We start from the raw sequence: 22,022 nt of genomic DNA on the forward strand, positions 1-22,022 counted from the left end.
AAGTAGAGACCCCAGGCCAAGCTGCCCTACGCCAATCTGTCTACTGAGTCCCCGAAGCCGTGCAAAGGCACATTCGAGCTGAACTTGACGGGATGAAATCCCAAGGAGTAATAAAGTCCTCCAAAAGCCCCTGGGCCTCCCCGGTAGTTTTAGTCCCCAAAAAAGATGAGACTACGAGATTCTGTGTAGACTACAGAAAACTCAATTATAGAACCATGACTGACGCCTACCCCATGCCCCGAGTAGATGAGCTCCTAGACCGATTAACAGGTGCCTCTTGGGTCACCACGCTTGATCTCAGCCGCAGTTACTGTCCCCCGATGCCATCCCCAAATCGACCTTCATCACCCCGTTCGGCTTATTTCAATTTAAAGTTATACCGTTCGGGATGAAGACTGCCCCAGCCACGTTCCAGCGGCTAGTAGATCAGCTGCTGGAAGGCCAACAGGAATTTTCCTGTGCTTACCTGGATGACATAGCCATCTTTAGTAGCTCTTGGGGAGAGCATCTGCAACACCTAGATGCCGTCCTGGGTAGGATACAGCAGGCAGGGATGACCATACGCCCCGACAAGTGTCAGATAGGGATGGCAGAGGTCCAGTATCTCGGCCATAGAGTGGGAGGGGGAACTCCGAGCCAGTCCGGATACAGGCCATTCTCAATTGGCCGGTCCCCCAAACCAAGAAACAGGTGTTATCTTTCCTGGGGACAGCTGGATTCTATAAAATTCTAAAATTTGCACCCCATTACAGGACGGCCAAGCCCCTGACTGACCTAACCAAAAAAGTCCCTTCCCCGAGCTGTCCTGTGGTCCCCCAAGTGCAACGAGGCTTTTGAAAAACTGAAGACTGCCCTAGGAGGCGGCCCTGTACTGGCTGCATCTGATTTTAACCGCTAATTTCTGGTCCATACAGACGCCTCTATGTACAGACTCGGGGCGGTGCTGAGCCAAGTCAACGACCAGGGGGAAAAACATCCGGTGGCCTACCAAAGTCGGAAGCTGCTGGACCGAGAGCTGGGGTACGCTGCCATAGAGAAAGAGTGCCTCGTATGGGCCCTCAAGTGCTTCCAGCCTTACCTCTATGGGCGAGAGTTTACCGTCCTAACAGACCACAACCCCCTCGTCTGGCTCAATCGGGTGGCTGGAGAAAATGGACATTTGCGACGCTGGAGCCTTGCCCTGCAACCTTTTAACTTTTCAGTACAGTACCGGCCTGGGAGAGACAATAAGAATGCTGATGGCCTGTCCCGGAAATTGGATGTATAAGTAACCCTGCGTCCCTGGCACAAGACCACCTAGCGACCAGTCACAAGGTTACCCGTCAAGGCAACCCCAGACTGGCACTCCAAGAAAGGGGGAGTTATGTCATGGAGCGCCGTGACTTTAAGACTTAGTATGTTGCCCTTTGCCCCCCCCATTGACTTGCCCTGTGTGCTCCTATGTGTCCCCCTGTCCCAGGACCATGTTACTTGTCCACCTAAAGGGAAAAAGGGAAATGTGTTGTATTTCTGTGTATTCCCCACCCCCCAGCATCCTCACATATCTGAGAGATAGGGAAGCTTCAGATTTCTGACTTTCTTATCTATCAGACTCAGAGACACCTGGGAGTGGCTACAATGTTCAATCTGTTTGTGCCCTGCTGTGTCCAGGGGTATATAAGATGTGTGTTTCTTAATAAAAAGAGAGCATTCTGCCTGATTCAAAGAACAAAGGAAGTTGTGTGCACTTATTTGAATCATTACAGCAGGGATCCAAACTGGCTCATCCTAAGAGAGCTAACCAAGGAAGAAGAAATACAGAGAGCCATCCAGGTTGGAGGAGAATTTGTAAAGGCATAGTGCAAGCACTGTACCCAGACAAGTGAACCCGTTACATTGGTGGCAAGCGGCGGGATTATCATCAAACAAAGGAACCTCAGCGCAGAGAGATGGCAGAAAGCTACAAACTGATGAACGTAGCAGCACTTCAGGATCTACTAATGCAGAGAGGGGAAGACGCAGCAGGACTCAAAAAAGCGGAGCTAATTGCCACCCTCATAGATCTTGATCAGCGAGACGAAATACAGCATGACACGGACGAAAGAGAAACAACTCTGAGCCAAAATGGCTATGAAGCACAATGACATTGTGGAGGTAGCAGCAGCATAAGGAGACCTGAGTGGTGAGATGACAGTGACATTAGGAGACCACAGAGTAACCCGTTTTGACATAGTGGGGATGTGGGTGGCAATACCAGTACCAGCTAAAGATGGTGAGTTAAAGAAGGAGCACTTGGCATCAGATTTGTGGCATCAGGCGGGTGGCAGCATCAAAATAATACCTGAGGCGGGTATCCAGAAGAAAACGGTCTCTTCTGTCAAAGTGTTGGTGTGGCACCATGGATGATCTAGTCTGATGTATCAGGCATTGGTGGGTGGAAATCCTGGCTGATCCTTGCCTGATTCATCATGACAAAAGTCAGTCACTCCACATTTTGGGTGGACAGGCGAGTTCTTCTTGGGGTAACTATGCACTAAACATCCGCTCTGATGCCACACTACTGGCCGGGCAGACAGCTTTTCCAGGGCAAACTCATCCAGTTGCAGCCACAAAACCAGTTTGGCTGCCCAGTAGTCCAGCGGATCTTCAATGTGGGGTGGCAGGGTGCTGTCCAAGTATGCCACCACCTGTTGGTTCAGGTCCTGCTCCAGGTCTAGCTGCTGCTGGTGGTGAGTAGTTTCTTCATAAGGCGGGTGAAGAAAGCTGCTCATCAGCGACTCTAGACTAAAGTTGCTGTTGATGGAGATGGAACTTCTCGTCCCCCCAACCCTGCCACAACAGTCATGGCAGTGGAACATGAGCGCAGAGGGCCCCTCGAATCAGACCTGTGAGTATCACGATCGGCGTGACTATCACATACGTGACACAGAGGGAGGGAAAGAGGAAGGCCCTGCCCAAGTGAGAGGGAAGGTGGTGACCCCTGACTCACCTTGCGGCTGGCACCTGGCTGCCCTGACGTCCCTAGATGGGTTCCTCACCCGTACACCGATCACGTGCCTAAAACCCTGGCTTTCCCTAAGATGAGCCCTAGATAGTGAACAGGGCGGTGGGAACACTAGTCCGCACCACTAGCTCTAAAGGAAAACACCAAGGGGAGGACAGACAATACAGACTAAACATATAATCCCAGGTGGGCGACAACAGGAGACAACAAAAAGCCCAACAGGGATCCGGAGGGTAGCACTCTGGAACAACAACCAGGATTCACAGCTCCAGTGGGTCAGTATAGATGTCCAGGCAGGAAGCTCTATAACTGGCAACTAGAGAAGTGTGAGAGGAGAATATAAGGAGGTTGGGAGTGGCAGACAAGAAACAGCTGAGGAGGAGAAGCTACGGATCCCTGAGTGAGACAAAAAGGATTGCAAGGCAAACACAGAAAACAATCACTAAGAAACAACGTGATCTTTAGACATAGAGCGCGCAGCCACCCGCTGCGACTTCCTGACCCCGGGTATAACGGAGTCAGACGTGGCTCTTGACACCCTCGTGACAGTGAGAGGATGGACGATGGCGCAGATAGGCAGCGGCCAACTGGCTACATAGAATGTCTCTAAAGTAGTTCAGTTTGTCCTCTCTCTCAGCGGGTATAGAAAAAAAAGGCCCCCATTTTGTACCGGTAGCGAGGGATCAACAAGGTAGAGAGCCAGAAGTCATCACTTCGCTGAATGCTGACAATTCGGGTGTCAAGAAGCAAGCAAGTGAGCATGCATCGGGCCATTTGAGCAAGTGACTCAGAGGGGCTCTTTGCCACCATCTCCACTGCATACTGCCATGGTGTGTCTGGGTCCTCTGCCTCGTCTTCCTCATCACCCTGTAGTCCTGGCGACTGATAAATAATGTCACCTCCTCAAAGGGCCTGAGCAAACAGCAAGCCAGGATTTGATTTCTTGATGAAGGACACGGAGCAGTTTCTCCCCTGTGTACACGGGAGCATCAGGAAGATGGGAAGGACAGACAGATCCCTTTGGCTGAGGTGGTGGAGCCTTGACTGTATGAAATTGGGTGCGTTCCACTGGGTGATGCAGTGGTTGCTGCGGCAGGCTGGACCACCACATCGGAGTCACGGTTCTCCCAAGTCACTTTATGGTGATGTTGCATGTGTTCACATTCTGCCCACAAATTAGGCAAATTACCATTTTCATCTCCTCCGACAGACAAATTGCCACTCAGCCAAGTATGGCATTTTCCCCCCAACGCTCCACGCTGACTGACTGCTACCGCTGCTTCCGTGAACCCCTGCACCACTACTTTCCGGGTCAGTAGGCTACTGCGAACCTCCCATGTCACGGATGATCCGCGAGAATATTGAACTGTCCTCCCAATATTATCAATATTATTCTGCCTTATTGAACAGTAGGTCTATTAAACAGTAATTATTTCCCTAGGCCCCAGAACCTACAATTTGATTATTCAGAGCGTCTCCTTCTGTCCTTCTGTTGTACCCAGAGAACAACATAGTCCTTTTGTTCAAGTCAGTCAATAGATGCCCAGCAGATAACGCAATTACAGCTGGCTTCCTGAGGTTGACAAAAGAACTTCCCTTCCTGAAGAGATATCACAGCTAGGTGTGAAGACTGCACCTGGGGGGGGGGGGGGGGGGGGGAGCCATAGGGTGTCGCTGCTATAAGGGTCTGTAAGCTGGCTTGCTGCAAACAGGCCGGCACCAAGGTTTCCCAGATTGCAACATGAATCTGAGATATGATTTTTACCTTTTTAAGAGAGACCATGCATCTTACGGACGTAAAAATTACATCATCGTGTCACTCAGAATTCACTGGACGTTTACATAGGACAAACATAACTCTAAGATGTACCCAGGTAAAGTTATGGTGTTACCCCATCATAGAACCAGTTATAATAGTAATATTTGGTATCCCTGAACCCCATATTTTGTGGGGAATGTGAATATGTGCTTGTTACTTGTGTACAGCGGAGACATCCCATGATATGGCACATGCCATATTTCAGAACTGACATTCACCTCAGGAATACAGCCTGCCCAGCAGGCGGACTCTCAATTCCCCGCCTTGATTCTGGGAGCCTTTATAACAAAGGCCTAGAATCTGCTAAAGGAGTTCTCCACTTTTAACACCTAAAGAGGGCCTCAGCCAGAGAACCTGTGGGCTGTAGGCATATTACACTGGACAAAGGCTTCTTGGACTTTACCCCTGCAACGGACTATTTCACCAACGGACATCTTTTCTGCGGAAACTAAGTATCTTCTTTCTTTTCTCTCTTTTTGTTTATTGGACTATACTTTCCTTTATTATTGTGTTAATAATTACTGTGCATCTTGATAATTTGTATTGTATATAGATATATAATAAATGACCTCCAAGTCATTTCTCTAGCCATATGCCTGTTTTCAAACACTGCAAAAACTTACCCTAGCCTCTCCGAAGAGAAAGCTACTCGGTTGTGTTATCTAGATAGTGGGTTCCTCGCTCCCATAAATTGTGAGGTGGTGGCAGTTAAACTACCCTGTGTGTAGTTCCGGTCGCAGTTCGTCGCACGCTTACTTGCGGTCGATCGGAGGTCCACTCCCTGCGCTTTCAGCCTATCGACTGTACGGACTCAAGTTAGACTGTCGGTGTGCTGAAAGTGGCTGGGAGGCCTGTTTGCGGATTGACCACTAGGGGCGCTGTGACGGTTTCGTGACGTATTGTGGCCGCGGCGGTCGCAGTTCGTCACATATTGGTGGCAGCGGTGGGATTCCTTTTTGCATGTGTTTAGAAAATCTGAACAGAGATTAACTAATTTACCTCTGTCAGAACCAAACCAATTTGGTGGTGGTGTGGCTGAGTGCAATACATTTATCTGTGTGTACAGAGAGACTGTGTAGTCCAGTACCCTCCCCGAAATCTTGTTTTCTTTATCTATCTTTTATTTGGCGTGAAAATGTCCGGGGAATACAAGAAAATGGCTTTGGCAGATCTGGAAAATCGGTGCAAAGAACGGGGCATTGAAGTCGGTCGCAAGACGAAGACCGACCTGATAAAAGACTTGTTCCGATGGGATAACCAACAACTGCGGCTGTTGGATGTGTCTACTGCGGAAGACACCGGCCCATCTGACTCAAGTCCTGAGGAACCGGAGACGGAGAATCCTGACCAGCGCAGTATTTCAGTACGGATCCTAATTTTTCTTTAAGTACTCGCCCGGAAGCGGCCAGTACCGGAATATCTATTTGTACGGACCCTATGATGCAGCAGGCCCTCCAAAAACTAATGGACACTGACCCTGTAAAGTACCTGCAGTACATGGCGGAGCGCGAAGAACGCCGAGCTGAGAGGGAGGCCGCTGCTGCAGAAAGCCAACGTCGGCATGAACTGAGCATGGCCAGAATACACCAACCCAGCCGAAGTTTATCACCCAACTTTCCTGCAGAAGGAGCAGCATCACACGTGAGTGCAAAATTTAAATTTGGTCCCATTGAAAAGGACACTGACATAGACTTGTTTTTGCGATCCTTTGAAAAAAGCCTGCCGTCAGTATCGTCTGCCCCAAGAGCAGTGGGCCAGACACCTGACCCCCCTGTTGCGCTACAAAGCGCTGGACGCGTTTGCGGAAATATCCATGGAGCAGGATGAAGATTATTCCGCCATAAAAGACGCTATCATTGCTAAATACCAGCTGACCCCTGAAGTCTATCGGAAAAGGTTTAGGTCCTTACAAAAGGATCGTACGGACTCTTATCTGGATGTGGTCAGCAGCTTACGCACTACATTCCGCCAGTAGACTTTAGGCCTAACAAAGGGGTCTTATGACATCCTAGAGGACTTGATGGTGCTAGCTTCTTTGTATTTGCCCTGCGGATGTGAGACAATTCGTGCTAGAACGGAAGCCTGCGTCAGCAACCGCTGCTGCAGACTTAGCTGAGACTTTTGTAACAACCAGAGTGCCCGAGCTGCGTAAATCTGCACCATCTCACTGGAGAGGAGGTCCGCCCAATGTCAGGGCAGACCCCCCTGCCTCTGTGGGCCGTCCACCACAGAGACCACCAAGTGCAGCTACTGCTTCCAGACCTGGGGCACCTAATGGAATTACCTGTCACTACTGCCGCAAGCCTGGACATATGAAATTCAACTGTCCTGAGCGGAGACAGCCACAGCCAGCATCTGAACCACCTGTACCTCGCCCACGACAGACACAGCCAGCCAGCGCATCCCAGCGTGAACCATCATCTTCAACTGTTTTGTTCGCCGGTGGGGAGGAGATTCACCCCCTCACCAGCAATCACCAGCTTGTTACAGTGAATGACCAGCTAGTCATCGGTTTCCGGGACACGGGAGCCGATGTCACCCTGGTGCGTCCGCACCTTGTGCCCACAAAGGACATCATCCCAGACAGGTATCTCACCCTCACTGGGGTGGGGGGGCACTCTTTTTCACATTCCCCAAGCCCGGGTTTCCATCGACTGGGGGGTGGGTGTTCAAGAAAAGGTAGTTGGTATCCTAGACCAGCTACCAGTTCCTGTTTTGTTGGGGTCCGATCTAGGCAAGCTGGTATCCTATTATGAACCCGCCACGAACCCCTTGGGATCCCAGGAAGGGGGTCCGCCCTCTGCCCCCACCCAGGTGCTTGGCACCCGGGGGCAAAAGTCTGGGGGAGGGGGGTTGAATGTATCCAATATTAATGTTAATGATATGAATGATGTACCTGCTAATGTGATTTCTACATGTGATATTGAAAATTCTAATCTGCCTTGCTCCGAAGTCATACCTGTCCTAGCTGTGACTCGGAGTCGGGCCACCCAAAACTTGAACTCAGAACAGGGGGAAGAGGCTCCAGTCTCCTCCCACTCCTCTGACCCCAGGGAGGGTGACTGTCAGCCACACGCCTCGTACGCCACGGGCCAGCTGGCTGAAACGGATCAGGCGGCCTTCGAGCACGCACTTCAAACCGATCCTAGCCTCGAGGGTCTCAGAAGAGAGCCCCTCGCGGATGGGGCCGGGTTCAAAGTGTACTGGGAAGGTGGGAAGTTGTATAGTGAGGCGATACAACCCACCGAAGACGAAATGACCGTGAGTACCAAGTCGCTTGTGGTACCTAGTGCCTTCCGGGGGCATGTGCTGAAATCCGCACATGACATCCCCTTGGCAGGGCACCTAGGAATTCGCAGGACCCTTGACCGTATTCAGGGGCATTTCTACTGGCCTAGAATGAGGATAGATGTCATCAATTATTGTCGCTTCTGTACGGTTTGTCAGAAGGTTAAACGAGCTGGGAATCCGCGCAAGGCTCCCCTGTGTCCACTGCCAATCATAAGTGAGCCATTTCACAGAGTGGCAGTCGACATAATTGGACCTCTGCCCATTCCCAGCCGCAGCGGCAAGAGGTACATCTTGACGCTTGTAGATTACGTGACTCGCTACCCAGATGCGGTCGCCCTCTCCTCCCTGAGGGCAGACAAGGTAGCAGACGCGCTAATTTCCATATTTTCCCGTGTAGGGTTCCCTGCGGAGATGCTCACAGATCAGGGACCCCAGTTTATGTCTGAACTGATGGACGCCCTGGCGGCAAGGATCCAGATGACGCACCTCGTCTCCAGTCCATACCACCCGCAAACCAACGGCCTCTGCGAGCGCTTTAACGCGTCATTAAAGCAGATGCTGGCCACATTCGTTGAGTCGCAGGGTGGGGACTGGGAACGGTACCTGCCTCATCTGCTGTTTGCCTACAGGGAAGTACCGCAAGAGTCCACCGGGTTCTCCCCGTTTGAACTCCTGTATGGCAGGAACGTCCGAGGGCCACTACAGCTGATGCGAGAGACGTGGGAAGGCAAAGGTGATCCCACGGATGTCTCTGTAGTGGATTACGTCCTGAAGTTCAGAGACAAAATGGAGTCACTCTCTGCCATGGTAACGGAGAATCTGGCCCAGGCCCAGGCCAAACAGAAACTATGGTACGACCGCACCGCAGGAGACCGGGCATTTGAAACTGGAGACAAGGTCTATGCCCTTCTTCCCATACGGCACAATAAGTTACAGGCGGCATGGGAGGGTCCATACACCATAGAGAAGCGTTTAAACCCCCTGACATACTTGGTGAACATGGGGGGTAGAAAACAGAAGGCCTTTCACATTAACATGCTGAAGGCTCACCACGATAGAACCCAGTATGTACTCCCAGTGTGCAGCCGGTTAGAACAGGGCGAGACAGACCCTCTGGTAGATCTGCTGGCTGACACCCGGGAGACGGACGGGGACATAAATGTCAACCCGCAGCTCTCCCCGTCCCAGAGAGAGCAGTTACAGGAGGTGTTAGGTCGGTACCACCGGACCTTCTCAGGTATCCCGGGACGGACCAATCTGGTCGCTCACCGGTTAGATACCGGAGCACATCCCCCCATCAAGCAATCCGCCTATCGCGTCTCTCCGGAGGTGCAGGCGGACATGCAGCGTGAGGTGGGGGAAATGCTAGAACTGGGGGTCGTTCAGCGGTCCTGTAGTCCATGGGCGGCACCCGTCGTCTTGGTACCCAAGAAAGACAAGACAACGCGGTTCTGCGTGGACTACCGGAAGTTGAACGCTGTAACCACTACGGACGCCTACCCCATGCCTCGCATCGATGAGATGCTAGATAAGCTGGCGGCTGCCAGCTATCTATCAATCATGGATCTGAGCCGGGGGTACTGGCAGATCCCTCTTGCCCCGGACGCGCGGCAGAAGTCGGCCTTTATCACTCCCTTCGGGCTCTTCGAATTTACGACGATGCCCTTTGGAATGAAAAATGCGCCTGCCACGTTCCAGCGGGCTATGAACGACCTGCTGGAGGAAATGCAGCCGTTCGCTGCAGCATATTTGGACGATATTGCGGTGTTTAGCCCCATCCTGGGAAGAACACCTCAAACATCTGTCCCAGGTACTGCAACGGCTGGCTGCAGCCAATTTGACAGTTAAGCCAAGTAAGTGTCAGATCGGCATGACGGAAGTCCAGTATTTAGGGCACCGAGTGGGAGGGAACACCCTGAAACCGGACACGGGAAAGGTTGACGCCATCTTAGCGTGGCCTCGGCCTATCACCAAGCGACAGGTTCAGGCATTCCTGGGGACCGCGGGCTACTATAGGAAGTTTGTACCGGCCTATAGTGCCATCGCGAAGCCCCTGACGGATGCCACTGGTAAGAAGCACCCGAAAGTGGTTACGTGGACCCCTGAGTGTGAGAACGCCTTCCGGGCCTTGAAGCAGGCGTTAGCTAGCGCCCCTGTGCTTCAAGCCCCAGATTTCAGCCGTCGGTTCATAGTGCAAACCGACGCATCAGATTACGGTCTCGGCGCTGTCTTAAGCCAGGTGGATGGAAAAGGGGACGAGCATCCTCTTCTGTACCTGAGCCGGAAACTTCTTCCCCGAGAGGTCTCCTACTCAACTACAGAAAAGGAGTGTCTGGCGATTGTGTGGGCCCTGCAGAAGCTTCAATCCTATCTGTACGGCCGCTCCTTCACAATCATTACGGACCATAATCCTCTCAGTTGGCTGAACCGTACTGCGGGGTCCAACGGAAAGCTCCTACGTTGGAGCTTGTCGCTGCAGCAGTACGATTTTACCATCCAGCACAGGGCAGGCAGCAGACATCAAAATGCGGATGGCTTATCCCGGTGCAACGGCGATCCAGACCGATCAGCGCAGGTTAGCGGCGACGCCACCCGTCTTGCGGACGGATGTCTAGCCACAGACGCGGGGGGAGGTGTCACGGATGATCCGCGAGAATATTGAACTGTCCTCCCAATATTATCAATATTACTCTGCCTTATTGAACAGTAGGTCTATTAAACAGTAATTATTTCCCTAGGCCCCAGAACCTACAATTTGATTATTCAGAGCGTCTCCTTCTGTCCTTCTGTTGTACCCAGAGAACAACATAGTCCTTTTGTTCAAGTCAGTCAATAGATGCCCAGCAGATAACGCAATTACAGCTGGCTTCCTGAGGTTGACAAAAGAACTTCCCTTCCTGAAGAGATATCACAGCTAGGTGTGAAGACTGCACCTGGGGGGGGGGAGCCATATGGTGTCGCTGCTATAAGGGTCTGTAAGCTGGCTTGCTGCAGACAGGCCGGCACTAAGGTTTCCCAGATTGCAACATGAATCTGAGATATGATTTTTACCTTTTTAAGAGAGACCATGCATCTTACGGACGTAAAAATTACATCATCGTGTCACTCAGAATTCACTGGACGTTTACATAGGACAAACATAACTCTAAGATGTACCCAGGTAAAGTTATGGTGTTACCCCATCATAGAACCAGTTATAATAGTAATATTTGGTATCCCTGAACCCCATATTTTGTGGGGAATGTGAATATGTGCTTGTTACTTGTGTACAGCGGAGACATCCCACGATATGGCACATGCCATATTTCAGAACTGACATTCACCTCAGGAATACAGCCTGCCCAGCAGGCGGACTCTCAATTCCCCGCCTTGATTCTGGGAGCCCTTTATAACAAAGGCCTAGAATCTGCTAAAGGAGTTCTCCACTTTTAACAACACCTAAAGAGGGCCTCAGCCAGAGAACCTGTGGGCTGTAGGCATATTACACTGGACAAAGGCTTCTTGGACTTTACCCCTGCAACAGACTATTTCACCAACGGACATCTTTTCTGCGGAAACTAAGTATTTTCTTTCTTTTCTCTCTTTTTGTTTATTGGACTATACTTTCCTTGATTATTGTGTTAATAATTACTGTGCATCGTGATAATTTGTATTGTATATAGATATATAATAAATGACCTCCAAGTCATTTCTCTAGCCATATGCCTGTTTTCAAACACTGCAAAAACTTACCCTAGCCTCTCCGAAGAGAAAGCTACTTGGTTGTGTTATCTAGATAGTGGGTTCCTCGCTCCCATAAATTGTGAGGTGGTGGCAGTTAAACTACCCTGTGTGTAGTTCCGGTCGCAGTTCGTCGAAAGCTTACTTGCGGTCGATCGGAGGTGCACTCCCTGCGCTTTCAGCCTATCGACTGTACGGACTCAAGTTAGACTGTCGGTGTGCTGAAAGTGGCTGGGAGGCCTGTTTGCGGATTGACCACTAGGGGCGCTGTGACGGTTTCGTGACGTATTGTGGCCGCGGCGGTCGCAGTTCGTCACACCCACTGCCATCCCGGTTAATTCACTGCCACACTGCCACCCTGATTGCTCATCCACTGCCTCACATGCAAGCTGCCAACCTCTTCTCCTGATGATGATGATGAAGCCCCTTCTTCACACGGCTCCCAAGTGCGATCGGCTATATCATCATCCACTACTGTCTGCACGTCACTGATGTCTCCATTCCCCCTCAACGGTGTTAGGGCCAGGAGCCTGACCGCTCGCAACACCTTCTCCCATGCGACTCTCATAATCACTACTTTCCTGCCAACTGGAGCAAGCGGCGGTTGTCTCCTCCAGATCTTGGCTGGGCAGTAGCTGCTGACTGTCCTCTAGTAGCTCATCCTTGCTGAAAAGTAGAGCTGAGCCTACAGCATATACGTAATACTGAAAATGACAGAGGAAGGTTCAGGACAGGTGGGGGCACAGGGCCTGCTCTCAGGCCATGCCAACTAATTGTCGTGTCAGAGGAACCCACTGACTCTTGGCTGAGGGTGTTTGTTGTCACTTGCGCCCAAGTCAAAGACCAAGTCAACCATTCAAGCACCACTGGGTTGCTGGTCAAGACATGGCCGCTAGATGACACCAGGAGCTCAGGCCTCTTGCTGTAACTCCTTCTGCAACCCCACCGCCCTTTCTTCTGCTTTCTGCGACATTTTGGCCAATGCCGTTCCCTTCAAACGGCCTGTCACCTGCCTGTCTGACATACTGTATGATAATTTTTTTAATGAAAATTAAAATAATACCCCCAAAAAAGGCTGTAGTACAATGTTACTTCACCTAGGACTACACCCCCAAAAAAATATAACAATCATAATTCACAATTCAACGCAGAAGGGTGAATAGGATGTACAGTACATACAGTACAGACCAAAAGTTTGGACACACCTTCTCATTCAAAGAGTTTTCTTTATTTTCATGACTATGAAAATTGTAGATTCACACTGAAGCCATCAAAACTATGAATTAACACATGTGGAATTATATACTTAACAAAAAAGTGTGAAACAACTGAAAATATGTCATATTCTAGGTTCTTCAAAGTAGCCACCTTTTGCTTTGATTACTGCTTTGCACACTCTTGGCATTCTCTTGATGAGCTTCAAGAGGTAGTCACCGGAAATGGTCTTCCAACAGCCTTGAAGGAGTTCCCAGAGATGCTTAGCACTTGTTGGCCCTTTTGCCTTCACTCTGCGGTTCAGCTCACCCCAAACCATCTCGATTGGGTTCAGGTCAGGTGACTGTGGAGGCCAAGTCATCTGGCGCAGCACCCAATCACTCTCCTTCATGGTCAAATAGCCCTTACACAGCCTGGAGGTGTGTTTGGGGTCATTGTCCTGTTGAAAATAAAATGATGGTCCAACTAAACGCAAACCGGATGGAATAGCATGCCGCTGCAAGATGCTGTGGTAGCCATGCTGGTTCAGTATGCCTTCAATATTGAATAAATCCCCAACAGTGTCACCACCAAAGCACCCCCACACCATCACACCTCCTCCTCCATGCTTCACTGTGGGAACCAGGCATGTAGAATCCATCCATTCACCTTTTCTGCGTCGCACAAAGACACGGTGGTTGGAACCAAAGATCTCAAATTTGGACTCATCAGACCAAAGCACAGATTTCCACTGGTCTAATGTCCATTCCTTGTGTTCTTTAGCCCAAACAAGAGGTGACTCTTGGTTTTCCTTTCCTGGTGCGGTCCGCATGTGAGCCAGTTTCTTTGTAGTGCTTGATGGTTTTTGTGACTGCACTTGGGGACACTTTTAAAGTTTCCCAATTTTTCAGACTGACTGACCTTCATTTCTTAAAGTAATGATGGCCACTAGTTTTTCTTTACTTAGCTGCTTTTTTCTTGCCATAATACAAATTCTAACAGTCTATGTAGTAGGACTATCAGCTGTGTATCCACCTGACCTCTCCACAACGCAACTGATGGTCCCAACCCCATTTATAAGGCAATAAATCCCACTTATTAAACCTGACAGGGAACACCTGTGAAGTGAAAACCATTTCAGGTGACTACCTCTTGAAGCTCATCAAGAGAATGCCAAGAGTGTGCAAAGCAGTAATCAAAGCAAAAGGTGGCTACTTTGAAGAACCGAGAATATGACATATTTTCAGTTGTTTCACACTTTTTTGTTATGTATATAATTCCACATGTGTTAATTCATAGTTTTGATGCCTTCAGTGTGAATCTACAATTTTCATAGTCATGAAAATAAAGAAAACTCTTTGAATGAGAAGGTGTGTCCAAACTTTTGGTCTGTACTGTATATTTCTGTTTTCTACACCACGTAAATGTTACTTCACCGCTGAACGGCAATTAAGACATTTTTTTTTTTCTGATTAATAATCGACCCACCCACAAAAAGATCATTACAATTCACCACAGAAGGTCAATTAAGACGTATCCTTTTTCCTACAACTACACCCCCCAAAAAAAATAACAATCGCAATTCACTGCAGAATGGTTAATAGGACGTGCGTATATTTCCTTTTTTTTACACCACATAAATGGCTGTAGTACCATGTTACGCGAGACTTAGCGAAGTAATAGCTTCGGCTCATCTGAGCCAATACATTCTAATACTGTACAGTATTGGACCAAAGTTTTATGCGAATCGACTTTGGATGTTTTATCTAAAGTCGATTCGCTCATCACTAGAGTTGAGCGAACACCTGGATGTTCGGGTTCGAGAAGTTCGGCCGAACATCCCGGAAATGTTCGGGTTCGGGATCCGAACCCGATCCGAACTTCGTCCCGAACCCGAACCCCATTGAAGTCAATGGGGACCCGAACTTTTTGGCACTAAAAAGGCTGTAAAACAGCCCAGGAAAGAGCTAGAGGGCTGCAAAAGGCAGCAACATGTAGGTAAATCCCCTGCAAACAAATGTGGATAGGGAAATGAATTAAAATAAAAATTAAATAAATAAAAATTAACCAAAATCAATTGGAGAGAGGTTCCATAGCAGAGAATCTGGCTTCCCGTCACCCACCACTGGAACAGTCCATTCTCAGATATTTAGGCCCCGGCACCCAGGCAGAGGAGAGAGGTCCCGTAACAGAGAATCTGTCTTCATGTCAGCAGAGAATTAGTCTGCATGTCATAGCAGAGAATGAGGCTTCACGTCAGCCACCACTGCAACAGTCCATTGGCATATATTTAGGCCCAGCACCCAGGCAGAGGAGGGAGGTCCCGTAACAGAGAATCTGTCTTCATGTCAGCAGAGAATTAGTCTGCATGTCATAGCAGAGAATGAGGCTTCACGTCAGCCACCACTGCAACAGTCCATTGGCATATATTTAGGCCCAGCACACACACAGGCAGAGGAGAGAGGTCCCGTAACAGACAATCTGGCTTCATGTCAGCAGAGAATCAGTCTGCATGTCATAGCAGAGAATGAGGCTTCACGTCAGCCACCACTGCAACAGTCCATTGGCATATATTTAGGCCCAGCACACACACAGGCAGAGGAGAGAGGTCCCGTAACAGAGAATCTGGCTTCATGTCAGCAGAGAATCAGTCTGCATGTCATAGCAGAGAATGAGGCTTCACGTCAGCCACCACTGCAACAGTCCATTGGCATATATTTAGGCCCAGCACCCAGGCAGAGGAGGGAGGTCCCGTAACAGAGAATCTGTCTTCATGTCAGCAGAGAATTAGTCTGCATGTCATAGCAGAGAATGAGGCTTCACGTCAGCCACCACTGCAACAGTCCATTGGCATATATTTAGGCCCAGCACACACACAGGCAGAGGAGAGAGGTCCCGTAACAGAGAATCTGGCTTCATGTCAGCAGAGAATCAGTCTGCATGTCATAGCAGAGAATGAGGCTTCACGTCAGCCACCACTGCAACAGTCCATTGGCATATATTTAGGCCCAGCACACACACAGGCAGAGGAGAGAGGTCCCGTAACAGAGAATCTGGCTTCATGTCAGCAGAGAATCAGTCTGCATGTCATAGCAGAGAATGAGGCTTCACGTCAGCCACCACTGCAACAGTCCATTGGCATATATTTAGGCCCAGCACCCAGGCAGAGGAGGGAGGTCCCGTAACAGAGAATCTGTCTTCATGTCAGCAGAGAATTAGTCTGCATGTCATAGCAGAGAATGAGGCTTCACGTCAGCCACCACTGCAACAGTCCATTGGCATATATTTAGGCCCAGCACACACACAGGCAGAGGAGAGAGGTCCCGTAACAGAGAATCTGGCTTCATGTCAGCAGAGAATCAGTCTGCATGTCATAGCAGAGAATGAGGCTTCACGTCAGCCACCACTGCAACAGTCCATTGGCATATATTTAGGCCCAGCACACACACAGGCAGAGGAGAGAGGTCCCGTAACAGAGAATCTGGCTTCATGTCAGCAGAGAATCAGTCTGCATGTCATAGCAGAGAATGAGGCTTCACGTCAGCCACCACTGCAACAGTCCATTGGCATATATTTAGGCCCAGCACCCAGGCAGAGGAGGGAGGTCCCGTAACAGAGAATCTGTCTTCATGTCAGCAGAGAATTAGTCTGCATGTCATAGCAGAGAATGAGGCTTCACGTCAGCCACCACTGCAACAGTCCATTGGCATATATTTAGGCCCAGCACCCAGGCAGAGGAGGGAGGTCCCGTAACAGAGAATCTGTCTTCATGTCAGCAGAGAATTAGTCTGCATGTCATAGCAGAGAATGAGGCTTCACGTCAGCCACCACTGGAACAGTCCATTCTCAGATATTTAGGCCCCGGCACCCAGGCAGAGGAGAGAGGTCCCGTAACAGAGAATCTGTCTTCATGTCAGCAGAGAATTAGTCTGCATGTCATAGCAGAGAATGAGGCTTCACGTCAGCCACCACTGCAACAGTCCATTGGCATATATTTAGGCCCAGCACCCAGGCAGAGGAGAGAGGTCCCGTAACAGACAATCTGGCTTCATGTCAGCAGAGAATCAGTCTGCATGTCATAGCAGAGAATCAGGCTTCACGTCACCCACCACTGCAACAGTCCATTGTCATAAATTTAGGCCCAGCACTAGTGTTGAGCGGCATGTCCCATATTCGAATTCGCGAAATTTTGTGAATATTCGAAAGAATATTCGTAAAATATTCGCGATTATTCAAATTCGTTATTATTTCGCATATGCGATAATTCGAATTATCGCATAATACATATGCTATGCAAAATTCACATGTGCGCTAATGAAATCGCCTTACGAAGATTCGCAACTCAATTCAATCACTAATGTATGAATGCAATGCCCTTTGCCTCTGTTCTGGGACAAGTGTAGATATTCGCATGTGCGCTAATAAAATCGCCTTACGAAGATTCGCACCTCAATCACTTTCTAGGGAATGTGAGACTTTTGGGAATCAATCGAGATACAGTGGGGGGTGATGACAGTAGTTGACAGAGTACAGATCAATGTAATCTGTAAGGTGGAAAGTAAAATAAAAAATACGAATATTCGTAAATCGAATTTTACGAAGTTCTACGTATTCGCGAATATGGTGCTATACTATATGAATGCACAGGCCTTTGCCTCTCTGTTCTGGGGACAAGTGTAGATATTTGCATTTGCGTTAATAAAATCGCCTTACGAAGATTCGCAGCTCAATTCAATCACTAATGTATGAATGCAAAGCCCTTTGCCTCTGTTCTGGGACAAGTGTAGATATTCGCATGTGCGCTAATAAAATCGCCTTACGAAGATTCGCAACTCAATTCACTAATGTATGAATGCAAAGCCCTTTGCCTCTGTTCTGGGACGTGCCGATATTCGCATGTGCGCTAATAAAATCGCCTTACGAAGATTCGCGCCTCAATCACTTTCTAGGCAATGTGAGTAAGATCTGAGCTGTTGGACCTTTGGGAAACAATCAATTATATGTGTACTGTAATTTTGTGGGGGGGGGGGGGGGAAACAAAAAACGAATATTCGTTTTTACGAATATATAGCACTATATTCGAAATATTCGCGAAATCGCGAAGTTGCGATATTCGCGAAAAAAATTTGCTTTTCGAATATTCGCGCTCAACACTACCCAGCACCCAGGCAGAGGAGAGAGGTCCCGTAACAGAGAATCTGGCTTCATGTCAGCAGAGAATCAGTCTTCATATCATAGCAGAGAATCAGGCTTCACGTCACCCACCACTGTAAGAGTCAATTTTCATAAATTTAGGCCCAGAACCCAGGCAGAGGAGAAAGGTCCCGTAACAGACAATCTGGCTTCATGTCAGCAGAGAATCAGTCTTCATATCATAGCAGAGAATCAGGCTTCACGTCACCCACCACTGCAACAGTCAATTGTCATAAATTTAGGCCCAGCACCCAGGCAGAGGAGAGAGCTCCCGTAACAGAGGATCTGGCTTCATGTCAGCAGAGAATCAGTCTGCATGTCATAGCAGAGAATGAGGCTTCACGTCACCCACCACTGCAACAGTCCATTGGCATATATTTAGGCCTAGCACACAGGCAGAGCAGAGAGGTCCCGTAACAGACAATCTGGCTTCATGTCAGCAGAGAATCAGTCTGCATGTCATAGCAGAGAATGAGGCTTCACGTCACCCACCACTGCAACAGTCCATTGGCATATATTTAGGCCCAGCACCCAGGCAGAGGAGAGAGGTCCCGTAACAGACAATCTGGCTTCATGTCAGCAGAGAATTAGTCTGCATGTCATAGCAGAGAATGAGGCTTCACGTCAGCCACCACTGCAACAGTCCATTGGCATATATTTAGGCCTAGCACACAGGCAGAGCAGAGAGGTCCCGTAACAGACAATCTGGCTTCATGACAGCAGAGAATCAGTCTGCATGTCATAGCAGAGAATCAGGCTTCACGTCAGCCACCACTGCAACAGTCCATTGTCATAAATTTAGGCCCAGCACCCAGGCAGAGGAGAGAGGTCCCGTAACAGAGAATCTGGCTTCATGTCAGCAGAGAATCAGTCTTCATATCATAGCAGAGAATCAGGCTTCACGTCACCCACCACTGTAAGAGTCAATTTTCATAAATTTAGGCCCAGAACCCAGGCAGAGGAGAAAGGTCCCGTAACAGACAATCTGGCTTCATGTCAGCAGAGAATCAGTCTTCATATCATAGCAGAGAATCAGGCTTCACGTCACCCACCACTGCAACAGTCAATTTTCATAAATTTAGGCCCAGAACCCAGGCAGAGGAGAAAGGTCCCGTAACAGACAATCTGGCTTCATGTCAGCAGAGAATCAGTCTTCATATCATAGCAGAGAATCAGGCTTCACGTCACCCACCACTGCAACAGTCAATTGTCATAAATTTAGGCCCAGCACCCAGGCAGAGGAGAGAGCTCCCGTAACAGAGGATCTGGCTTCATGTCAGCAGAGAATCAGTCTGCATGTCATAGCAGAGAATGAGGCTTCACGTCACCCACCACTGCAACAGTCCATTGGCATATATTTAGGCCTAGCACACAGGCAGAGGAGAGGTTCATTCAACTTTGGGTAGCCTCGCAATATAATGGTAAAATGAAAATAAAAATAGGATTGAATGAGGAAGTGCCCTGGAGTCCAATAATATATGGTTATGGGGAGGTAGTTAATGTCTAATCTGGACAAGGGACGGACAGGTCCTGTGGGATCCATGCCTGGTTCATTTTTATGAACGTCAGCTTGTCCACATTGGCTGTAGACAGGCGGCTGCGTTTGTCTGTAATGACGCCCCCTGCCGTGCTGAATACACGTTCAGACAAAACGCTGGCTGCCGGGCAGGCCAGCACCTCCAAGGCATAAAAGGCTAGCTCTGGCCACGTGGACAATTTAGAGACCCAGAAGTTGAATGGGGCCGAACCATCAGTCAGTACGTGGAGGGGTGTGCACACGTACTGTTCCACCATGTTAGTGAAATGTTGCCTCCTGCTAACACGTTGCGTATCAGGTGGTGGTGCAGTTAGCTGTGGCGTGTTGACAAAAGTTTTCCACATCTCTGCCATGCTAACCCTGCCCTCAGAGGAGCTGGCCGTGACACAGCTGCCTTGGCGACCTCTTGCTCCTCCTCTGCCTTGGCCTTGGGCTTCCACTTGTTCCCCTGTGACATTTGGGAATGCTCTCAGTAGCGCGTCTACCAACGTGCGCTTGTACTCGCGCATCTTCCTATCACGCTCCAGTGCAGGAAGTAAGGTGGGCACATTGTCTTTGTAGCGTGGATCCAGCAGGGTGGCAACCCAGTAGTCCGCACAGGTTAAAATGTGGGCAACTCTGCTGTCGTTGCGCAGGCACTGCAGCATGTAGTCGCTCATGTGTGCCAGGCTGCCCAGGGGTAAGGACAAGCTGTCCTCTGTGGGAGGCGTATCGTCATCGTCCTGCCTTTCCCCCCAGCCACGCACCAGTGATGGACCCGAGCTGCGTTGGGTGCCACCCCGCTGTGACCATGCTTCATCCTCATCCTCCTCCACCTCCTCCTCATCCTCGTCCTCCTCGTCCTCCAGTAGTGGGCCCTGGCTGGCCACATTTGTACCTGGCCTCTGCTGTTGCAAAAAACCTCCCTCTGAGTCACTTCGAAGAGACTGGCCTGAAAGTGCTAAAAATGACCCCTCTTCCTCCTCCTCCTCCTCCTCCTCCTGGGCCACCTCCTGTTCCATCATCGCCCTAAGTGTTTTCTCAAGGAGACATAGAAGTGGTATTGTAACGCTGATAACGGTGTCATCGCCACTGGCCATGTTGGTGGAGTACTCGAAACAGCGCAACAGGGCACACAGGTCTCGCATGGAGGCCCAGTCATTGGTGGTGAAGTGGTGCTGTTCTGTAGTGCGACTGACCCGTGCGTGCTGCAGCTGAAACTCCACTATGGCCTGCTGCTGCTCGCACAGTCTGTCCAGCATGTGCAAGGTGGAGTTCCACCTGGTGGGCACGTCGCATATGAGGCGGTGAGCGGGAAGGCCGAAGTTACGCTGTAGCGCAGACAGGCGAGCAGCGGCAGGATGTGAACGCCGGAAGCGCGAACAGACGGCCCGCACTTTATGCAGCAGCTCTGACATGTCGGGGTAGTTGTGAATGAACTTCTGCACCACCAAATTCAGCACATGCGCCAAGCAAGGGATGTGCGTCAAATTGGCTAGTCCAGAGCTGCAACGAGATTTCGCCCATTATCACACACCACCAGGCCGGGCTTGAGGCTCACCGGCAGCAACCACTCGTCGGTCTGTTGTTCTATACCCCGCCACAACTCCTGTGCGGTGTGGGGCCTGTCCCCCAAACATATGAGTTTCAGAATGGCCTGCTGACGTTTACCCCGGGCTGTGCTGAAGTTGGTGGTGAAGGTGTGTGGCTGACTGGATGAGCAGGTGGAAGAAGAGGAGGAGGAAGCCGAGAAGGAGGAGGTGGCAACAGGAGGCAAAGAATGTTGCCCTGCGATCCTTGGCGGCGGCAGGACGTGCGCCAAACAGCTCTCCGCCTGGGGCCCAGCTGCCACTACATTTACCCAGTGTGCAGTTAGGGAGATATAGCGTCCCTGGCCGTGCTTACTGGTCCACGTATCTGTGGTTAGGTGGACCTTGCTACAGATGGCGTTGCGCAGTGCACACTTGATTTTATCGGATACTTGGTTGTGCAGGGAAGGCACGGCTCTCTTGGAGAAGTAGTGCCGGCTGGGAACAACATACTGTGGGACAGCAAGCGACATGAGCTGTTTGAAGCTGTCTGTGTCCACCAGCCTAAATGACAGCATTTCATAGGCCAGTAGTTTAGAAATGCTGGCATTCAGGGCCAGGGATCGAGGGTGGCTAGGTGGGAATTTACGCTTTCTATCAAATGTTTGTGAGATGGAGAGCTGAACGCTGGCGTGTGACATGGTTGAGACGCTTGGTGACGGAGGTGGTGGTGGTGGTGGTGTTGGTGGTAATCCCCTGTTTGCTGGGCGGCAGGTG

Source organism: Bufo gargarizans, chromosome 2 (assembly GCF_014858855.1).
Source record: "Bufo gargarizans isolate SCDJY-AF-19 chromosome 2, ASM1485885v1, whole genome shotgun sequence".
NCBI lineage: Eukaryota > Metazoa > Chordata > Amphibia > Anura > Bufonidae > Bufo > Bufo gargarizans.